The sequence below is a fragment of the Epinephelus moara genome, chromosome 11 (assembly GCF_006386435.1).
Source record: "Epinephelus moara isolate mb chromosome 11, YSFRI_EMoa_1.0, whole genome shotgun sequence".
Taxonomy (NCBI): domain Eukaryota; kingdom Metazoa; phylum Chordata; class Actinopteri; order Perciformes; family Serranidae; genus Epinephelus; species Epinephelus moara.
Genome location: NC_065516.1, coordinates 25,760,520 through 25,784,297, shown reverse-complemented (window position 1 = coordinate 25,784,297; position 23,778 = coordinate 25,760,520). Strand labels below are relative to the sequence as shown.

The 23,778-nt window shown below is 42.5% G+C and overlaps 1 protein-coding gene across 1 annotated transcript in view; it reads left to right on the top strand.

The window, feature by feature from the left end:
* The first annotated feature begins 1,356 nt into the window (after positions 1–1,356).
* Positions 1,357–23,778, top strand: part of ctnnd2a (catenin (cadherin-associated protein), delta 2a) — a 363,618-nt gene continuing 341,196 nt past the window's right edge. The window contains exon 1 of the mRNA XM_050057274.1: positions 1,357–1,700. The gene's annotated coding sequence lies outside the window, so the exon portion shown is untranslated. The remainder of the gene's footprint in view (positions 1,701–23,778) is intronic.

Genomic DNA, 23,778 nt, shown 5'->3' with positions numbered 1-23,778 from the left:
AAACCATTTCCCTCAGTGGAAACAAAGCTCTTATTTGCTTTTATTTCACAGATAAGAAACAATAAATTGTGAGGATAATAAAGGATAATAAAGCCTCCACAAAATAGCATTTTAAGTCTTGTGTGTGATTCATCCTGGCTTCATATGAGCAGAGGAAATCTCTGCTCGTCGCTAGGCTAATTTATACAATGTAAAATGCCATAGGCTTGTGCTAATTATTGTACCATGTTGTATGTGTTTGGAAAACGTGTTAGTATAAGAACCATGTTGTATGTGTTTGGAAAACGTGTTAGTATAAGACAGTCGTTTTGTCGGTGAACCTTGTGAGTTGTAATGGAGCCAGATTTTGTAACGTTACTTTTGTTAAATGTTGCTGTTGTCCCAGGTTTTATATGAGAAGAGGAAAAGTTTGCTAGCTGCTAGGCTAATTTATACAATGTAAAATGCCATAGGCTTGTGCTAAAAACATTAGCATGTTGTATAAGTGGGGAAAATGTGTCCAGATAAAGACAAGTGTTTGTCTGTGAATGCTGCGAGTTATAGTGAAGCTGATTTGTGTACTTGTGTTTGGAATTGTCTCTATTAAGCCATGTTTAATGTGTGTTTTGGGCGTGTTTTGAATCAACTAAACTTTACAGCATTTCACAGAAACCCAGCCGCTGACTAGTGTTTTGGAGGAATGACACAGACACACCACCGCACAACTTTAAGTGCCCACAACAGGATTTTTTGGGGAGTTTTTTTCTTATCCGCTGCGAGGGTGCTAAGGACAGAGGGATGTCGTATGCTGTAAAGCCCTGTGAGGCAAATTGTGATTTGTGATATTAGGCTTTATAAATAAAATTGATAGATTGAACAGCGTAGGGTCTGACGCACAAGTATAAATCCCACTTTAGCCTTCACAAGTGCATCATTATTAGGTGTGCAAAGTCATCTAGTGGGCCAGATTGGACCCATTGGAGGGCCAGTTCTGCCCCCCAGGCCGTGTGTTTGACAACCCTGGACTAATTGGTGCCATGGGTGACCTTCTAAAAGACACTCTCATGACATGCACACAGCACTTGCTTGGCTGTAGAGTTAGGAAATATATCAGTCACATGCAGGGTGCAGATGTTCCCTGTGGAGCCACACTGACACTCCCCTGTGGTCTGTCCAAAAAAGCACAGAGATAATAATGTGAGTGTTCATGTATGACACACATTAAATGTCTGAGACAACTCCCACCCTCCTCCTACCACGCTTCACCTGAAGATGGCGCTCCGTATTCTTGTATGAGGACGCTGCGCGTGTGCGTGAGTGAGTGCGAGAGCGAGACAGAGAGCTGCTGTCTGCCTCCTCTCCGGCGGTGTTGCCTCCCCGTCGCTGCAGTGCTTTGCTGCTCTCCTCTCTCTCTCTCTCTCTCTTTCTTTCTTCCTCGCTTTCGTTCCCAGCGCCTCGCCTCTTCCTCCACCGTCTCTTCCACATCCTTCTCCTCCTCCTCCCCTTGCGGATGCCTCAGCCTTGCACCCCCGGCCCAGGATCCCGGCAAATGGTCGCTCCATCCCCGGCAACTCTGGACGCAGGACGCAGCGAAAAGGCGCACCGCTCCGTTGTGATCTGATCTGAGCACACTGCGGATTGACTTGAAAGAGAGGCGGACCGAGGGGCAGAAGGGAAACGAGGGGAAGCCGGACGCTGACAGTGGCCAGGATCTCATTTCGGTAAGTCATCGCGTTATTTCCCCATGCTGTAGACTTCATATGATCGGACAGGGGAGGGAGAAGGTGACAGGTCTTCAAACGCCTCTGGTTTTTGTTATCATTCAACAGAGTGGGACGTGGTTTAACAATTTTGGAGATGCGCAGGAGCTCTGCCTTCTTGGTCATGCACGGTGGATGATTTTGGGAAACTGCTGGTTTAACAATAATGCCCTGCTTTTGATAACAAGCTTGCTACGAAGCGTCCGACTGTGCTCAGATCACCCAACACACAGCAGATATTTGGCTCCAGCTGACTGCTGACCCAAATTCACCATTGGTTGTGCGTAAAAGTGCTCAAAAGGTGTGAAAAGCACATTGTAAACAAAATGGGTATGGCTGCTACTCTTTGTCAGGTGATGATTATTGAATTTCTGCAACTCCATTAACAACCATAAGTAAAGTTGTTGCTATAACCTTAAAAATATCTGGACAGGATATCATGGCATAGTGTGAGAGCCTATATGATTCATTACTGGGCCAAACAGGTGCCAGAGGTATTATAGTGCAGAATATTGCTTGTGAATCTCATTGTCCGCTGATACCCATTAAGTTTTATGGAATTGCCTTTTGTCTGTAAGGTGCTGGAGCATGGGAGGTGATGCAAGGATAAGAGTAGGGGTAAGACTCCATACCTTTCCCACAGCCGTACTTGTGCTTTGATCAATAGACATTTGCAGGAGGAGGATTGTGTGCTGGCAGTTTGTCAAGGGCGTACAATATATCCAGCAGATGATGTGGAGGAGAAGAGGAGGAGGTGGGGGGGGGGGGGGGCTGGGGGTTGCTGCTGTTAGGCATGCTGTGGGTACATGCTTAGCCTAGTGCATGTCAGCAGTCGGGCAGGTGCGTGATGGACAGCAGAGGCTGCACAGAGCGGGGGAAACGTGTTCGTGTACGCTCAGCTCCTGTATCACATTAAATCCTTTGTCTTTTGGTCTGTGTTGCTTGGAAACTATCAAACTTTGTGTTGAGATCTGCAGGTTAGGCAGCGTCCTTTGTGGCCAGGTAAGCAGCCGTGTAACAAGGAGAAAGCAATCCCCTCTAATTCCCCTCAAACTGACCTCTGGTGCAGGAATATGGGGAGTTATAGATTATTCTTCCCACTGCTCAGTCTGCTTCAACCAGCATGTTATCCACTTTTCCAGTGCTTTAAGTGATGACAGTACAACACTCCGCCTGCCCATGAGCCGCACATCTTCAAGAACTTCAGCAGATTTTTTCGTAATTTTGAGGGATAAGCAGCATTATAAGAGACATATCACTGTGGGAACTGTCTCAACAATTCTCGTGCAATCTCTGTCTCCCTCACACACACATGCACACGCTTCAACCCTTCTCTAAATTTCCTAAAGATTAGCTTCTTTTATGTCCAGTGAATGTCTCCAGTGGGCATGAAAAGCCTCGTCCTTCATCGCGGACACAGATTAAGCTAATTCACACAGCAGCGCGGGCCTAATGCCTAATCACTATGCTGCGCCGGCAGAACAGAACAGTCTTTATACTGTGGTAGCCGAGAGAGGGAGAGAAAGACGGCGAGAGAAGGAGAGAGAGAGAGCAAAGGGGGGAAAGCTAGCCGCCGGTGCCTATTGATCGGACGGAGGGGCTACTGGCAGGCGTCCACAGGATGGAGTGCTGACGACAGTCCAAATAGCTGCTGGGATGAGCTAGTGGTGCTGATGAAGGGAGGGGAGAGTTTGAATTATGGTTATCCTCCCTGTGGCAGAGCAGGGTCAGGGAGGATTTGAAAATATTGTAACTGTTATGGATTTAATCTTCATTAGAGAGTGAGAGTGGGTGTGGTTTGGTGCATTGGTAGTGTGACTGTCATGCTTTGTCATTCATTTATATCTTTAAAAAGATCCGCGCTGTAGGCCAGTTCTTTACACATTCATTGAGCAAAGATTGAGATCAAAAGAGGTCGGAATTCCCCTGTTAAATGTCTGGTTTGATGTTTTGGTGTTTGATCACTTGTGTGCTGAAAGGCTTGGTATCAAAATCATCTTCCCAGGCTGCAAAGTATAGCTGTGTTCAGAGTGTATGGTAATGTCTTCACATTCAGTATAGGAACCTGACGTTGAGGAGCGTCAGCAGCGAAATTTGAACTTCTGATTTCATTTCATCTCATACTTGATAACAAGACAGAAATCTTTCAGGGACATGGGACTATGTCCATCCCTTCTTCCTTCACTTGTACCAGGAATTTTCATAATTCATGTGATATGTAAGACAGCGTGGTGAGCAGGGAGACTGTCCTACACCAGCAGTATCTGTCAATGAGCGAGGCAATGAATTTCTAGCAGGTCCAGCGGCTCTGTTCTACACAGACCCCTGACCTTTGACCTCACCTCAAAGTGGACAAAGCCAAAAAGTTTCCCCACATAGTGTCACACTATGCATATATCATTTTAACACAGACAACATCCCCTTTAGGAAACCATTTGATCCAGAAATGTGAAACCTGTGAGAGCACAGTCAGTCTCCCCAATATTGTTTTCATTTGTTTTCAAGAACCTAAATATTGGATTAGATGAATGTTGAAAATGCACAAATGGCTTTCCTCCAGAGGAGCCATGAGGCCCGGTGGCAAATACGGTACCTCTTTTGAGGTGTGACACAAGCCCAGAGGCAACATCTGATGCTGCTCAATTGTCAACATGAGACAGAAAAAAAGGCTATTGTTGTATTGACTGCGTGTCTTTTATTAGCAGTCTAGCTATTGGCTGATTTGAAATTAAGTTATGACCTTTTTCTCCTCTAACACATAAAAATCGCTATTTTCTTTTATGGAGACGTGAGTGTTTGTAGGTCTATTCATGTCCTTTCTATCTGTTACTGCTACGTGACTGAAAGAAGGAAAAAAAACATACAAAAGACAACTGTAGAACACGAGGCACCATCAAGAAGAGTGAACGCTTTGATTTAACGCTTTGATGTCCTTGAGCTCTGTCATGTGCTGCATGTTGCCAGTGTTTTCTTTTATACGTTCACTTGAATGCAATGTGAATGGGCCCCGGGCGAGTGGCTGACATTTGATCCATTCTTGCCGATTGCATTGATTGCATATGTGTGGACACAGGGGAGGGCGCTAATTGACAGCCTCAGTGTGCTCATCAATCAGCTGGCTTGATGCTGCTTACGTTGGAGACTAGATGCTTATGAGCTTGTTTAATGACATAAAAAAAACAACACTGATGTGCCACTGCTAATGGACACTTTTACAATATCCCCATTACTGTGGAATTGTTACAAGATTACATACATGTTACGCACCATTAAACCTGTAATATCACTCTTCTTTCTCTCAAGGGTGCTGTGCAGTGCACCCAACATGGCTATCTTATGGGGATGTCAAGGTAGTAGTCTAGATGTTACACTTTTGTTCCCAAGTGCGTCCGTGTGAGTCAGACGTGAAATATTCTAATGATCATTGCTTTCTTTACTGTTTATTAATTAGAGTGAGAATGAGATGCATTAGCAGCTTGCTATCAGGAATGCATTCACCCCTGCCAGTGGAACTGCAATGAGTTGGTCAATGACTCTCCCTAATTTCTCATTTTATATCCGGCAACATTAAAGAGAAATACTGGACTGGCAGTATATTTTCAGCGTCGGGCAGTGCTGTTACTGCTTTTACTGCCCAGCACAGCTCTTTAGTATATTGAGGCACACGTTCCAATGCAGCACTTAAAGGAACAGTTCAACCTCAAATCAAAAATGCATTTCAGTCAGAAACACTTTAGTCAAAGAAAACTTTATTTCCATTTACAGTATTATGTTTGGCAGTATGGCTCTGTTCTGGGGCCTCTCTGCCTTTCCTTGGGCCTACGCAGAAAGCCTAAGGTGAGGAGACCACACCTCTCTGCCCTTCCATGTGCGAATGAGGAAAACCTGAGGAAGACAGAGCAAACCTTCCTGCCCTTCCATGCGCATACATGGCAAGGTGAGCAGTTGCAAAGACCCCCCCAGGAACAGAACAGAGCAGCATCAATGACAAACAGAAATGACACTGATAAGTCAGACACAGCGTGAAAAGGAGGAGCTGGGGTGGAGGCGGGATGCAAAGCCACTTGCAGAGGAAGCAGCAACAGTAGGCAGGCCAGAGCAGTTTAAATCCGGTGCCCTGAATGAGATTCGCCAATTGGTTGCATAGAAAGGAATCATGTGATCTATCAGCTGACTTCCTTTCATCAGTCAGCTGCTCCATCAGTTGATTGGACTGTTTGAGATCAGCTGATGTAGCTGGGATGTGAGCTGAGCTTGACGTCGTGTCCTGCCTAAACTAATGCTATGCTCAATATTTTGTCTTCCTTTTTGTATCCTCATACAACTTTGTATGATATCCTACAAAAATACACACACAGAAGTTGGCACAATATCCTACAAATTATCACCTTACGACTGATGTTACATCCTTTATGGTCATTACGTAACTTTACATTAAGGTACAGAGGTTCAGTTTAGGAAAAGAAACATGGTGGGGACTAACTAAACATGACTCAAGGTTCACTCAAAGTACACACGGCTTTGAACACCGGTCTCCTGGGGAAAGTCCTGTGTTTTGTGACCCATCCACAGCCTCAACCTGCTTCCTAACTGGTCCGCTCAGGACTGCTCCATCTTTAATACCATCAGTGCATTGGTGACGTGATGGGAGCATCCCTAAAACGTGGGTTATGCATGAACTACTGGCTCACCTTTACATGGGATATGTATGAATTTTGATGCATTACTTTTTGTAGGAAAACGTACGAGCAGTGGATAAGAACGGGCTGTACCTGTAGAGCTATTTATCAGTCCACATTGTTTTGGTGTGAGTTGCTGAGGGTTGAAGATATCAGCCATGGAGATGTCTGCCTTCTCTCCAATATGAAACTAGATGACTAGATGATTTTGAACAACTCAACAGAAATGTCTCTCTCCAGAATCACGACCTGGTTTCTCAAGATAATCCACAGACCTTGTTGTGAGCAGTTTCATGTAGGAACATATTTCTTTCCTCTGAACTACACCTGCCAACTGTATCACTAAGCACAGATACTGCAAGCTCCTGTAGCACCACTGAGCTAGCTAACATTACAGCACAAGCCTCTTGTTCATGAGTAGATGCACGCTTCCTTCTGTGGTGATAAGGTTGGCGGGTGTAGTTTGATGTTAAGAAAATAGTTCCTACATGAAACTGCTCACAACAAGGTTTGTGGGTTAGCTTGAGTATCTTGAGTATATAGTGAATCTGGGTAGTGATTTTGGGAAAGAGGCATTGCTATTGAGTTTTTCAAATGTATTTTTTTGGCACTTTGAGCACCACAAGCCAAGTGCCATCTAGCTCCATTATATTGGAGAGAAGGCAGACATCTTTACGGTCAAAATCTCCAAACTCGGCAGCTCAGATAAAAAAAAAATCTAGACTGATAAATATCACGACAGGTAAGAGAACAAAAATGCATTTTTGACTTTGGGGTGAACTGCCCCTTTAAGTGTTGATCTTATTGCATAGGAAAAACTAAAACATTTTTCTGTAGACACGATTGATTGAGCACAATTTAGACGGATTCGTCACACACTCCGTGAGATGTATTTATTAGAGGATCCCTTTGTTCAACTAAAAAGTCGAGAGTCTGGAGGCCCCATTTTTATTCCCTGAGTGTCCTTGAGCAGGACACAGAATCCTTCGCAGCTCAAAGGATGGCAGCTTCTCACTGATCCTTGGCCTCTCTCTGAGGAAGGGGAAACGATGACAAATGTATGTAGGGGATGATACAAATAAAATGCTGTTTCACAACAAGAAAATGGACACCATGGGAAAAGCACTTTGAATGTGGAACTTTTTAAGATAGTCGCCAGGCTTTCTGCTGATATGACACGACCTCCTTTTTTCATGCATCCCAGCACCATTAGTGCATCCTCGCCATCTGCCGACCTTCACATTAAAGCCACAAAAGATAGTGAAAAATATTTGTAGTTTAGAGGTGAAAGGAGCGGACGGTGTCATGACATTACTGCAGCGTAGACTGGAGCGTGCAACTGGCGTGGTTTGCCAATTTAAACCTGCACGTCCTCTTTTACATTCCACTAGCTCCAAATGCCAGTGACTTAGAGGTAGGTAATTCTTTCACCCACTTTGGGAGATGGGTGTTAAGACTAAAGGCACTGTTGGAAATTCCCCCAATTATCTGTCAGTTAGCTTCATGGCATCATCTACAAAAGTAGGGTCAAGCTCGGGCAGCAGTAAAGGATTCAGCTTTCTAAAGTATCCCTGAGCATTTAATCTTCCTATCAGTAATCTATCACACTCCTCCTCCTCTTACTGCAAAAGAAAGAAAAGAAAGAAGAAGAAAAGTTGTCCGGCTTTAACAATGCCTTGGATTTATGGCTCGATTTCCACTGATGCCACATGTAGTAAAAATATATGGCCTCATAGTACTGGAAGGTGGTAAAAGGTAAAACCATTCACCAATTGCTGTGTATTGTATATTGTAGTGATTAATGAGAGCAGGACTTTGAGGAGCGCAGCAAGAAGGAGACAGGGAGAGAGAGAGGAGGTAGCGATGTGTCAATGTTGGAATGAGTCCAGCAAGGCAGCGAAACGTGTGTGTGTGAGAGAGACAGACATAGAGAGAGGGGTGTGTGGATGCCTACTAGTGAGACTCTGCCGCCGATTCTCCTCCCATCTTCTAATGAGCTCACTGCAGATGGGACTCCCTCTGTCAGCCCACTGCCCTCCTCCTCTCCCCCCACTCCATTATCCTCCCTCTTTCCCTTCAGTCTTCAGAGCGAGGGAAAACAAAGGAAGAAGAAAGGAAGGAGAGAGGAAATGAATTATGTGATAAAAAGCACAAAGAGAGAGGGGGGGTTAAGGATGCAGGTGAGAGAAGAGGGAATTCACAGGAAGGGGTAATTGGTGATGAAGACGGGGTAGATGGGGTGTAAAGTGGAAGATGGAGAGGTGGAAAATGAAGAGCTATTGACAGAGCTTGTTGGGGAGTGTCAGGGGCTTATCAGCAGTGAGAAGAGGAAGTTGCAGAAAAGCTGAGTGAGAATAATCAAAAACAGGAAGTGACAGGATGTGTAAAATCACACAAATGCTGCATCTTAAAACCTAATGGTATGTATTAATGCAGTGCGTCTGTGGTTGCCTAGCCATGACATCACCTCCGTGCCCACCACGCTGTCTAAGCTGAATTAATAATTGGCTCAGCTAGCCAGGTCTGCCCGAGTTAATTGAGCATCAAAGAGAAGCCATAGCTGCAGCACAGATCATCTTGATTTCCCTGGGCGTAAATGTAGCGCAGAGTTGACTTGTGTGCATGTATGACTAAGAGTGGGAGTGGGTTTGTTCATTTATCTGTTGTGTGTGTGTGTGTGTGTGTGTGTGTGACTGAGACCTTTATTAACATGTATGGGCGTTCATCATCAGAATGCACGAGTCCACAGGCAGTCTAAATGTGAGTGTTTTCAGGTGCTTTCAGGTCCATGTGTGTGTGTGTATAAGAGCATGTGGAACTGCTTCTAATACAATGTTTTTGCACCCAGTTCTTTGACATCCTGTTAATGGTGTGGTCTACATCACTGCTCCACCACCTAGCTGTTCATTTCTGTTGCACGATTATCAGCCAAAAAATCGAATTGGGTTTTTTTGCCCGGGTGAACTTGCACTGCGACCCTTTCAGTAGAATCTATGTGTGTGAGAAAGTAATTAGACAGCGTCCAATATGGCTGATTGGTCTCATTTCCAGAATGCAAAGAAAAAGAGATTTGCAACAAGTGGACTCAGGTGTAAGGAGAACATGTTGGAGATAAAAGGGAAAGTGTGAGAAAGAGTGTGAAAATGATTCGGTGTATAATGACATGTTATGTGGCAGGAAGCAGGGAGGTATATTGTTGTTGGCTTCATGTACAGTCTCTTTGCACAGCAACATAGTATTATCTTTCAGACTGGTCAAGTGGGAAATAACATTGTTTGATGGGATATGAACACCTGCGCCTGTATGTGACTGTAGGCGAGTGTGTGTGTGTGTGTTTGTGCTTATTTCTTGTCTGCTCTTTTAATGAGCACATCATTGCTTTTCTCTGTCAACATGAGGACACAGAGTGTCATTGATGTGAAGCACCCGAAATCACGTCTAGCTATTATCATCCAATAGCAGAGCTGCAGTGCCAGCACATTTAACACCTGCAGCTCTTGTGTCTGTGCACCATCTATAGGCAAGGGAAATATTATGTGCTGCAATTTGGACAAATGAGTGTTCGCCTACAACTTCGCTCGATTTTTCACTTTTAAAATAAAAGTCAAGTTTGAACAAATTTACACTAATTTGTTAATGTTCAAATTAATTTGAACACAACCTCGCGTTGTGCGGAGTTTGCATGTTCTCCCCGTGTCTGCGTGGGTTCTCTCCGGGCACTCCGGCTTCCTCCCACAGTCCAAAGACATGCAGATTGGGGACTAGGTTAATTGATAACTCTAAATTGTCCGTAGGTGTGAATGTGAGCATGAATGGTTGTTTGTCTCTATGTGTGTCAGCCCTGCGATAGTCTGGCGACCTGTCCAGGGTGTACCCTGCCTCTCGCCCGATGTCAGCTGGGATAGGCTCCAGCCCCCCCGCGACCCTCAAGAGGATGAAGCGGTTAGAAGATGAATGAATGAATGAACAACCTCGCGTAGCCTTATCTTAAACTACATTGTTGTAGTTTGTAGGTAGATCTGCCAATCCACCACTACTGATTCCGATATCAGAGGTCTTTTTGCATTAAGTTTGAACAGGTGTAGGAGTACAAATTGCTGTAATGTTTTGAAAGGCTTAACAAAAGTGCACTGCAATGAATTATCAACTACTAGAAAATAGATTTCTATATTTGAGTTAAAAAGTAATTAGAGAACTCCTTCAAAAGGTTTTCAAATTGAATATAACAATATAGTAGTTGCTATGGTTACCATGCAGAGTATCTGAATGAATCTTTACAGAGATACACTCTTTACACACTTTACTGAGTGACCTCACCTTCAATTTAAAGAGCCGAAACACTGTCACTATGATAAAACAAATGGCAAGCTGTAATTGCCAGGTTGAAAGCTGGACTGTCACTGTGAGAAAGTAGCAATATGCTGTTTATGGGCCCTTAAGTTGGACTGTCCTCGACCCGATGTGTCCGGAGCTTGGAGTAGCCACTCAATCTTCATGCTAATGCAGTCATCCCAACACAGTTGCAGGGCCATTTTTCAGGCATGTTTAAACTGCGATAAGAAGGATAGACCAGCTGTTGTTCATCTGTGGTGGGTGTGGTGTCAGAAAGGTCCCTTTAGACCAGGGATAGGCAACCTGTGGCTCTGGAGCTCCATGCGGCTCTTTAGCCCTTCTCAAGTGGCTTATTATTATTTATTTTTTAACATTTTAATTCTAAAAAATCTATGTTTTATGCCTGAAGAAATTCTTACATTCTCCACTTGTAAAACTGTGTAACCTATGCACCAAAATTAAAAAATGTGTAACATTTCAGCAACTTAAAATTTGGTCATTCTTGTATGGCATGGCCCCGTTTCCTCTAAATTTTGCTGACCCTCAATAGTGTTGGCTAGTCTTTAGTCTCCCAGCTAGGCAACCTATGGATTCCAAATCCAAAAAAGTCAAAGTCTTTGAGGAAAATAGAGAATTTAACAATGCCTGTACAGATTTGTTTACTTATACTGCAAATGCTGCATAGTTTAAGTACCAAAAATCAGAAACAGCCCACTGCAGAGTAGCCACCTTGTGCTTAATCATATGAATGAATGCTCATTTAGACTTATTAGTAATTAAAAGGCTCAAATATGTTTTGTGGCTCCAGACAGATTTTTATTTTGGTTAAAATGCTCTTTTGACAGTGAAGGTTGGCGACCCCTGCTTTAGACAGTAAGCAGAGTGCATACCCACTTGTGTCTGCGAGGACTCACTGTGCTCCTCATGTGAATAGCAAGACAGACAAGCACTCTGCGAGTAAATGCTAGGCACTTTATGTGTTGTAACCAATATCAGACTACAGAATCTTATGTGGATGTTAATCTGATATCCTAAAAATGTCTTACATCAGTATGGTAACCTGATACTGAAGCTGGATCGAATCATTCCTAATTGTAGTTGTAGAAATGTTAGAGCGCTCTTTATTTGCGGTGTCTCTGCTGCGTCACTTGGGGGCACGTTAAAGTTGCTGAAGGCCAGTTGCATTTTAAGTCACAGCTAAATGCCTCACCATCATCTGTGACTTTTTCCGTGGTTTGCCAGTTCTCTCCAAGTTGTGTTAGCTGAGAAGTTTTAAGTCTGGAGGACAAATAGCACAAAAGTAGCTACTAAAAGAACCTAAAATAAATACCTTTTTAAAGTACCTTTATACCATTTTAAGGGTATAATCTGCATGGCCCAGTCACTTGCAGTTTTATTTTCCAAAATGAAGTGAATCTCTAATCAAAGGGATGAGTTTCTAAAGATTGTCAACCTTTTTAAGGGTAAAACATTCGCATAAAAATATCTCTTTGGTTAAATAAAAGGGCTTTGGAAAAGGCAGAATTGGCTGAGTGTGACTCCGAGATTAAGGCGTGCAGTCAGCCATGAAGTTTAGGAAACATACCACCATTACTCTTCAAATGTAATGGTTTCGTGTACAAAAAATAATCTTTGCTTTCCGCGTATCAGTTATGAAGCAAAACTCATATTGCTTTTCCTCAGCCTACTTTTCTCATTCACCTGATCTTAGGTAATCCGTGATCCTCAACTGACACACACACACACACACACACACACACACACACACACACACACACACACACACACACACACACACACACTGGTGTTTCATCTTAAAAGCTTGAGGCCAGCCAAGTGGTATAAATGCCACACCCGTTGCCTGCGGTCGGATCAGCAGACAGCCCATCAGCAGCAAACACTGATCATTATCAGCTGTGCATTGCTGGGTCTACTTCCACCTGTCAATCAAACTCTCTCTCTCGCGTCTGTAGAAAAGGATTTGATGGAAATGATGGGAAAGACAGAGACAGAAAGAGATAAGAATCAGACCAATATGGCCCATTAATGGATAGAGCCACCTTATTTTATTGCCCTGGTGTGTAGGGTTTATATGTGTGTGTGTGGTTCTGTGTCCGCATCGACCCAGTGGAAAAAGAAAGAAGAAGAAAAGGTGACAGGGAGTGACATCACAGACAGGAAGAGGGCAGCATAAGAGGAAGACAAGACAGAAGGTCAGAGGTGTTGCAAATGGCTGCGCTACATGACACGCTGACGATGAACTCACAGCAACCACCTGTAGGACACAGACCGCTGTACATGAGGGTTTAGCTGCGAGTGTTTTCGACACTGAAATAATGTTTTGACCACGGGGCGTTTTATTAGGTTGTTTATTGATGTGTGTTGACACTGGAGAGCTACATCCTCAGTCGAGTCTCGGCTCCCGCTGTCCACATTATTCGATTGCATTTCACAGTCCCTGAGCTAACAAAGGCAGGTTTTTCTGTCTAGCTACACATTGTGCTTGTTCCAAGTAAAGCCCGTGTCAGTGTAAGCTGTACGCGCTCTATCCTGATATTCAGCATTTTTATTTTTGCCCACTTCCTCCTGAGGCATCTTTTGTTGTACAGCACGCCTGACAACAAAAATGCTTTCTCTTAACATAACAGGTTTCTTCTATTGGGTGTTTTCAGATTAAAATATAAGTGGAACTCCCGTGGACTGCTGTGCTGCAGAGAGCCACAGGAACACGGAGTTATTCAGGAATAAAGAATGATGAAGATGAAGGTGCATGTTTTGTTGTGAAGCTGGTGGTGGGCTATGAATTATATATCACAGACATCAGGAAGAGGAATGCTACACGTTAGGATCCGTACGTAAGCATGCAGCAGATGAAGGTACTCAGCAATAAAATTTCAACAAGCTGGATGATGGGGAAATAAAGCGTTCTTGGAATTTTACTCCATTCTCACAGCCTGTGAGGTGTCGGTGCAGAAACCTTTGAGAAATTCCACCTCATATTTGTAATTTGTGCCCTTGAATCACAAATAATTCCTTTCAGTCACTAATCAGAAGCTCTGTATACTCACTCAATTTATCCTTTAAACTATCTGTGTTCTCAGATATCTGACTGTGCCCCTTCTTCTGTCTGAAAAATAAGCAACATGCACTCAAGGGATGCTAAATATAACACCATGTTGTATTTAACAGCCAAAATATATCCACACATCTCAGTCCAAGATCCAAATAAAACCGTATGAAGTTAAAGTGGCTCGATTGTCAAGGAGACAAGGACAGTTTAACAACATTAAACATGAATTAAATTAAGTAATATAAGGCATGAATAACTGAGTTTAGTGAACACAGTAACTATATTGAGCACACTAATTATGTTTACATTTATTTTATTCAAGAAGGGACAATGCACATTAATCAACTTGAGTCCATCGTGTAAACGTGCCAGATTTAGCCATACAGGCTAATTTTCATCTGCAGTCCCTGGCAGATGGTAATTTGAGGGTTGAATTACTATTGAAAGAATTATTTATCAATAACTCCCCCTGTAATTTTCACACGTTTGCAGTGCGGTTGCTTTTGAGCAGTCCCACTGGGGTGGGCGGTTTTATTTAAGTCACTGGGTAAAAATCCCCAAATAAATAAACTTTGAGCACATTGTAATTCAAGTGGTCTGAGAGAACACTAGACTTCTGCACCTCCTCTTGGCTCTGTTTACAGGCTTTGGTAAATCTAGGCCGTGATGGGAGACTGGCCAATCACAGGTCATTTCAGACAGAAGGTGTTCCCTACTGGCTGTTGTACAGATGCAGTTGTGCGTGCACGTCGCTTTGGGGAAAGCCTGCTTCATGGTGGAGAATCCTGCAGAAAAGCTGGTATTCCAGCATTGCTAACACTTGCTTACACTTCAAAGCAACCCCAAAAAGGACAACAGACTTCTACAAGAGTCTGACAATAAACAAAACAAAACATGTGACAATATTGGCGAGGAATTTCTGAGATCGACAGAAATTGTTGCTAATTGTAGCCAAATTATCATGGTTGTGACTAATTCAAATTCACGTTAATGTAGCTAGAGCTTCGAATCACATCCTCTGCCTCACTCCCCGTTGCGACGAACCATCTAGGATGAGGGTAGCAGGCAGCTCTGCAGGCATATGCCCAGTTAGTGGCTGCAGCAGTCCAAATCCAGCCAGCACAAACTCCAGCTCCGGGGGTCTGGACAGCCCTTATCCATCAGTGGATCAGCAAACTTTCTGTTGCTGCTGTTACATGGGTTACCCTGGCGCTTGTGTTTGTGCTGGCATAAATCAAGCCACTACAGCCACTGACAGAAGGCCTGTCTTGGGAGTTGTTGCCTGCAATCTAGCAGCGGGGAGCGAGGCAGAGGGACAGGGTGGCTAGCTAGCTAATTCTTGTCTTACTTGTGTTCTAGTAAACCGAGAGCATTAGGGGTTGGCGATATGGCACTAAACTAATATCACGATATTTCAGGGTATTTTTATGATAACGATATTCTTGACAATATGATGAATTAGTAAAAATTATTTCTTATTAACGTAAGAAAACAGAATTGCAACAAAATAAGTGATATAGTTTTACAGTTTGCCTTCAAATATTCAGTAAAAACGAATTGCAACAAAATAAGTGATATAGTTTTACAGTTTGCCTTCAAATATTCAGTAAAAACTAAACTGATCTCTCATTTCTTTAGTTTGTGAACAACAACAGTAACTCAGAGTGAGATTCAGATTCTGTATACAATATTAATAGTTTAACAAAACAAAAAACAGCTCCCAAATACGAAATATGTTCCCAGGGATCTATATATATAAATCAGCAGGCGATTTCTTTCTCTTTTAGCAAAATCCTAAATGACAGAGTTGTTTTTTTTCCACCTGGACCTTTATGCTCTGCCATTTCTCCTCTAGTCATCACGCTGTAACCTGTGACAGGCTGTTATGATACCAGAACTAACGCACATTCTCATATATGGAGTTTTTCGTCGAGCCGTGAGCGTCACATAGGTTTACATTACCAAAGGTTTATGACAAAATCACTTGACGACACTGATTCCCGTGTGTGTGGCGAGAGAGGAGAGGGAGAGACGCTGTGCTGCTGCCAGAGGAGCCGCTGACTGAGTTCCCTCTGAGCAGTAAGTCACTAAAAGAGTCTGAGAAGTCCGGGGCTGTTCATAAAACATTCAGGACGCCACATTTTATTCCACACTACTGAAGCTGCTCCTCTTTTTGAAACCACCGCTGACTCGGTAATAATTTTGCTTTCAGCCATGCTTGTTGTTACCATGGGTAACAGCATGACATCAATAAGTCAACAAGTTGAAGTCATGCAGGTATCAAGATATGAATTTCTTGTATCATATTAACAATTCTACCGGTATTATAATGAACAATATGATACGGCACATCCCTACTTTGCATGCAGCTCTACACTGAAATATGATTAAATGAATCAATGTATGCAAAACACTGGGCTACTATATAAAGCATGTGTGTATGCTCGTGCTCATCTGGGTGGGGCTGAGGACGGAGAGGGCTGCATAAGAAGGGTGCATTTTTAAATCCTGCCATTTTTTTTCTTTCTTTTTACCTTTACTAGAGAACTGCCTTCCCCCAGCTTTAAATGTTCATCGGCAAACAGGAAAAGTATTACTCCTAAGCCAGCCATGTCTCCCGTTCCTTCAGCTCTCCTGAAGCTGGGGCGTCAATGTCTTACTTAAGTTGATTGGAGGCTCAGTGTTAAACATACTCACTACAGCAGACTGCAGTCAAATTCAATCCGAAATCCGTATTTCCAAGGTTTTCTTCTCAATGTATAGTTTTTCATGGGGATGTATGTAATTCTGACACAAAGGGAATGCCATGGTTCCTCATTCGGCATCAGATTGGCTCATAAATAGCATTTGATGTTCCTGCTCCATCGTCTGTGATGTCTCCTGCATGGGCATACTGTACAGATCCCAACTGTGGCCAGGATTTAGAATTGCAAGTGCACATTAATTTCACTCATCTGTCTTCTGTAGCTTGCATCTGCTATGTATAATTCATCAAGCAACTCTGTTGATATCCGCATATAAATTAACTTAGATATTGTGCAGCTCATGAATTTCTAACGGCGTATGTACACAGTGGCACCACAGTAGTACATCAGCTCCTCTGTCTCTTGCTTGGGAGAAATGGCAGAGAAAAACATTTTGTGTTTTGGAATGTTTTCAATCGTGAAATGGGTAAAAAAAAAAAGAAAAGGAAAAAAAAAGTGGCAATGAAATGTTCGCGAAGCCGAGCCACCCCTAACTGTTCTGCGTACCAATTATGGCCAAAATACGCTGGGTCCGTTAGAGATGTGTGGGGTACTGTATCTTAGCAGCAGACAGCAGAAACAGAATAGGGCTGCCTTGGCGTGACTGTGTCATTACTGCTCGATGCTACAGACTTGATAGAAGGCACACTGACCAAGAGAAGGTCAGGAAAGCGGAGGAGGTTTGATCGTTTTAACCAACAACTGGCTTCACACTTAGAAAGGGAGAATGAAAAAAAAAACAGGTCATGCGTGGGTTACTGACAACGCTCCATTTATAAAAAATTTTAAAAAAGTAACAAAATGATGGGGACCTGGTATTTTCAAATGCCATCTGGTCTTTAGCTCTATCGGTCATTTATTTTATAATTACTGTTAATTTATCTTGGCTTATACAGCCTGTGTCGTATCTGCACTCTGCTCATTTTAAGGGTTAAGTTATATTTGCCGAGGGTTTTAAACAAACCAAACAAATGCTGCTCTCACATTCTTTACAAAATGCTACAGTCATTTGCAAAGACAAGATACCCCTCGCTGTTGTTTAGGCCAATTAGGCTCGAAATCTGCTGGGTTTGGGCTCGTGCCAGAGATTTGGAGTGAAAGTCTTTATTTGTCAGAGAGAGGCCTTTGGAAAGGGATTGAGAAAAAAAACAAAGACTCGCAGATTCCCAGAAATGCACAGAAATCACACACAGACAGACACACACACTCACACGCACTATTTCTGTCACTCTCATCTCTCTTTTTCTCCCCTCGCCTTCTCTCTGCGGACTGCAGATAGACAAGACGACACATATTCCAAAACCAAGAGACAAACAATTGATTATATACGCTATAGTTGCAACAAAAATCCACTTTGCAGCCAGGGAATTGTACACACACTCGCAGACACATAGACCGCAGGAAAGAGCGAGCCATTGCCAGAAAAACGTGGAGGTGGGAGGGTTGAGTTAGTCGCTCCCTGCTGCACTGCTACCAGTTTGCTCATGTGATATTAATTCAACTAATTTGACCTGCACTGCAGACACGGGATGATGGAAGGTGTTTTCTCAGTGTGTCTCCGCAAAGGAACCTTTTGCCCAGAGAGGTTTTTATACTGAAATGGACTATATGGGTCTCGCCAATAGATGAAATAAAATGATATTGATTCGGCAGACACAGTGAGCAAAGCTGGGGATTACATTTATTGCAGGCAGGTTACCTTCTCTGCACCCGTTATTCCTGCTAGATGGTCAATATTAGAGTTTCTAGATTCGAAAGGTCACATTTAAATGACGCTGTGATTTTTACTGTATGGCATTCACCGTTTATGAATCCCATTGTGTGCTGGGTCAGGAACAGGTCTCATTTTCCCAGCAGTATTTTACTGTACAGCCCCTTAAGAAAGTCAGAGGTCAGACGTAACCACAGAACGGTGTCCTATGAGCTGGAAGGCATTCGGTGCCTTTTCTTTTTAAAAGAATTTATATATGACAGGTAACAAAGTTCACTGCAGTTATATGGCATCTGTTGTTACCACTTGGCCACAAGCTGCTCCAAGTGTCTTGATCAAACACTCTCTAAAGTAGGGCTGAGCAATAAATCGATATTATATCGATAGTGTGATATGAGACTAGAAATCATCTTTAATTTTGGATATCGTAATATTGTTGCCTTTTCTTGGTTTTAAAAGCTGTAGTACAGTAAAATTATGTAATTTTCTGAACTCACCAGACTGTTCTAGCTGTTTACCATTACCTGATTAATCATTATATCCACCTTACTGATGATTATTTATCCAAAATCCTGCCTCAGAAGGTCCAGATCTATCCTCAATGACTCCTTCCACCCAGCACGTCATCTGTTTGACCTGATACAGGTCATTGCAAGCTCGCACCTCCAAAGTAATGAGCAGTTTTGTTCCGTGGGCTGTAAGAACACTAAACAAACAATAATCGTGCAATATTTTTATCCACTGTGTTTTATTTATTTATTTATTTATATTTTATCATTTGCTATTATAGCTGTTATATAGCTGCATATGTGTTATGCTTTAGCTGGTTGTCTTGTTTTATCAGTTTTAAAAGCACTATTGAAGTGGCACCCTTAATCTCATCATATTTTTAATTGTATAAATATCGAAAAGCACCCACATTCAACCCTATAATATCCCTCAATATCAATATTGAGGTATTTGGTCAAAAATATTGTGATATTTTAATTTTTCCTCATCACCCAGCCATATTTTAAAGGTGTGGATAGTTATTTTTTTTGGGAGCTTGAACCCATTTCTCCTAAGAGTGTCTCCCAAAGCAAAGTGACTCCTAGTCTTTTACTTTTTCTCACAGGGATAATCTGTGGTTCTGAAAACCGATGCCAATGCGATGTGCCTTAAACCTGCATTTTTTGTCTAATGGCCAGCAGGGGGCGACTCCACTGGTTGCAAAAAGAAGTCTGATTGTATAGTCTCAGTAAATATTCTTCTAATGAGTTTACGACAGTGTTCATTTTGGCAGCAATTTTAGATTTAGTCATAGTCTGAAAATTCTTAATTAGTTTTAGTCACATTTTAGTCATTTTTATCCTTCATAGTTATAGCCTAGTTCTAATTGACAAAAATTCACGAAACTAATACAGTGAGCCTAATAATTCATGTATCAGAAACAGGTTGCATGAAAATTTCATTTAGACAATTTTTCCCTAACTACAAATTGTAATTTCTCCAGCAGTTTTTGACAGGTTTAAGGACTGATTTTTTTATTTGACAAGCTCAACGTCTCTCTATTTATGGTCTCAAAAACTTTGACAGACAACTAGGATTTGTACCCAGGTTCAAAGTAAACTCTGACTCATTGATCTCATTATTAAGAAGCAGAAAAATAACTGTTTTAAAGCCTGAATTCGTTCTGAATCTGCAACATGACAGTCTGGAGGTTTAAACTCATGTCTTATGGAGTTGGAGATTAAAACTAAACTAAACTACACCGAATTTCAACAGATGTGAAGTCCGGTGGCCAGTGGCTACTTGCTTCGCTACCATTCAGAGGCTAACAAGTGGCGCTAACTGCTAACAGCCACCGGTGTAACTAACAAATTCGACAAATCCATTCAACACTTCCAACATCCACAGTCAGACACACAGCTGATTATTTACTGCTGAATTACAGCTCGCACCAACGGCTGACACTGCTCTGCTATGAGAATGGCCGTTCTTGCCTTTCAGTGTCGGATAGTCCATCATTTTTGTCATGTCTCGTCTCAGCAACGAAAATGAAACATAGATTTCATCTTAGTTTTTATCATCAAGATCTATTTTTAGCTCGTCATCATCTTGTTTCCATCATGGAGAAAGGGTTGTTGACAAAAAATATTCGTTATAGTTTTCCACAAAATTACTGGTCTGACAGCGTAGCCTGTAAACAGAGGTTTATGATTTCAGTCGCTAGTTTCAAGTCTTCTTCAATACAGCATGATGTCCGTTTTGTAAAATATGGTCCTGTTTTGAGAAAAATAAACAATAAAGCAGGTATGCCTTCGGGCGTGGCTACCTTGTAACTGAGAAGTCGTTACCATGGTGACTTCTAGCTCTCAGAAACCGAGATGGCGACAGCCAAAATGCCAAACTTGAGGCTTCAAAACTGTAGTCACATGGGTGACGTCACTGTGGCTAATTCCACTTCTTTTTATAGTCTGAGTTTTCCAAGAGTGAATTTATAAGGAACATCTGTCCTACTTCCAGAATAACAAATAAAGATTATCCTCAATTTTACTCTGTTATGGTATAAAAACATGGAACACTGATTTCAGCCTCTTCATGATATTGTGATAAGTTTGTCGAACTGTTGTATGATAAAGGATCACAAGGTCTAATGAAACCAAAGGCACAGCGAGGTGTCTGACTTTGATCTTTTGGAGGTTCTTAGCCCGCCAGCGTGGCAAGCCTTAAACTGTTATGACGGTGGAGGGGGTAGGCAGGAGCGGAAGTTTTTAGATCCCGTCAAGTGTTTCAAAGCGTTACATCATTTCCACGTCTTCCACCAGGAGAGTATTGCAACAAACTGTATTTTAGAAGGAGTCAACCCCCAACCCCCGCCAATATCGTGTGATTTTGATGGGTCAGTAAAGTTAATTCTGTGAACGAGACACACGCTCACGCATTCGATGCAACCACACACACGAAAGCAGAACAGAGACTCACAAGCGCACACTTTTCTGTTTTGTATACAGCGTAGGATGTTCTGCAGTCACGCTGTGAGGCGAATTGAATTTCCATTGGTGGTTAGTCAGGCAGTGTTGCTCTTTCTCCCATTATGGCACATTCTTTAAGACAGCGGGAGGCCAGAGAGACTACAGAGGTCTCCCCGGCAGAGGCTCACCGCCTTCAGCCTCATGCCCAGCTGTGGACACTCTTTGTTGAGCTACTGGTGGGGGCTCAGCGGCGATGACTCCATGCAGTGTCTGGCTCATGCACATACTGTGTGTGTGCACATATGATGCACGCACACACACACAAACAGCGAATGCATCCCGGTGCACATCAGTTGAGAAAACATACACCCACTGTCTTGTTTTCTGTCTCGGTCACATACAACACCGCAGGGTAAATCGAGGGTCAGCAGGCTACCATCTAGAGTCCGGGGTGCCACCGAGGTCCGGTTGAAGAGAAGCCATGGTAACTATTAGCTGGGTTGTTTGGTTGCTATGACAGCACAGAGATCACCGCAGGGATGGAGTGATAATGGGCCAGCAGAGGGAGGGGATTAGACTTTGTGAGGTGAACATCAAAGTACAGCAAGACGACACACTGATTCTGTTTGATCAATAATAGACTAATATGACTGTAGATACTGTATGCGCTGCAGCTCAAGTGTGAAGAAGCGACTTTAGTTTGTCACTGACAGTAATAATGCTTTTTTTTATCTTTTAGAATTTATTTGATCTAATTCCCTTGGCTTGGCCAAGATCTATTTTTCATATTCATATTTATTTTCGCACATTTATGAATTCATGCAACAAAGTCATGTGTAGGAATATCCAGACGGGCAAGATCCTTGTGGCCCAGAGAGGAGGGAACTGATCTATCATTAAAGCAGGATCATTATTACATGTTGGAGGGGAAATGTGAATTTGAAATTCTAATTTCTATCGTAGCAGTCTGTCATACATACTGGAGAGATGATGCCAAAAGCCTGATTTTATATGAGAGTGACCTGTGATTGCTCAAATCTTTGACCTGTGGTCAAAGCAGAATCAATAATGTCATTAAATGGCGGGGCACCAGGCACTGCGGGGCAGATTTATTCAACTCCAAAGTGCATTCATAGTTTTGGAGTGTTGTATTTCTCTGTTGCTGAGCTGTAAACAGGATAGGGCGTCGAAACCTGTTTGCTTATTGATGCAGATCTAGCGAGTGCACTCATTCAGAGGTGTCTGAAATCTAAAATCACCAACAACCTCCAGCCAATCACAATCAATTCCACACTAAGATAAACACTGAGATATTTATCACTGCAAAAACTCATCATGTTAATTTTTTCTATTGATTATCCGTGCCGCCTTTACGACTGCGAGATGTTTTTCTGTAGTGTCTAGCAGCAATTTAGTCGGTGCATAGCCATGTGCTCGTGGGTGTGATGCAGTGTGTTTGTGCATGCAAACGCCGAGCAGAAAGTAGTGTGATTTTTCTAAAGACTCTCTGAGTAGCTCCCACAAGTCTCCTCTTTTTATTCATCTTCTTAATCTTCCTCTTCCCCCGCTTCTTCTTCTGCTGCTGCTTCTTCTCCTCTGTGCAAAGGTGTTTTTTTTTTTGCAACTACAGTTTTGTCGTGTTGACAAGAAAGAGCAAAAACAAGGACAAATGGCTGAAAAGCAATTTGGCAATCTGGATCTCTCCCTTCAACCAAACAGCTTTGTGATGGTAGCGAGCCAGTTCTCAGCCTCACAGTCTGACTGGTTTAGTTCACGTGACAGACTAATAGTTACCATGGCTTCTCTTCAACCGGACCTCGGTGGCACCCCGGACTCTAGATGGTAGCCTGCTGACCCTCGATTTACCCTGCGGTGTTGTATGTGACCGAGACAGAAAACAAGACAGTGGGTGTATGTTTTCTCAACTGATGTGCACCGGGATGCATTCGCTGTTTGTGTGTGTGTGCGTGCATCATATGTGCACACACACAGTATGTGCATGAGCNTGTATGTGACCGAGACAGAAAACAAGACAGTGGGTGTATGTTTTCTCAACTGATGTGCACCGGGATGCATTCGCTGTTTGTGTGTGTGTGCGTGCATCATATGTGCACACACACAGTATGTAATACTGTATTTTTCTGGTCCCATAGTGTCTATTTTTTTGGTCTTTTTGTGTCTCTGAGATAATTTCGTGTCTTCATTGGTGGTATTGTGTGTCTTTGAGGTGATTTTGTATCTTTTTTGGTCCTGTTGTGTCTCTTTGAGGTAATATTCTGTTTCTTTTTGGTTGTATTGTGTCTCTTTAAGGTAATTTTGTATTTTTTTGGTCCCAAGTGTTTTTTTTATTTTTTATTTTTTTTATCTTGTTTTGTGTCTCTTTGAGGTCATATTGTGTCTTTCTTGGTCGTATAGTGTCTTGTTGAGGTGATTTTGTATCTTTTTTGGTCCTGTTGTGTCTCTTTGAGATAATTTTGTGTGTTTTTAGGTAATTTTGTGTCTCTTTGAGGTAATATTCTGTTTCTTTTTGGTTGTATTGTGTCTCTTTA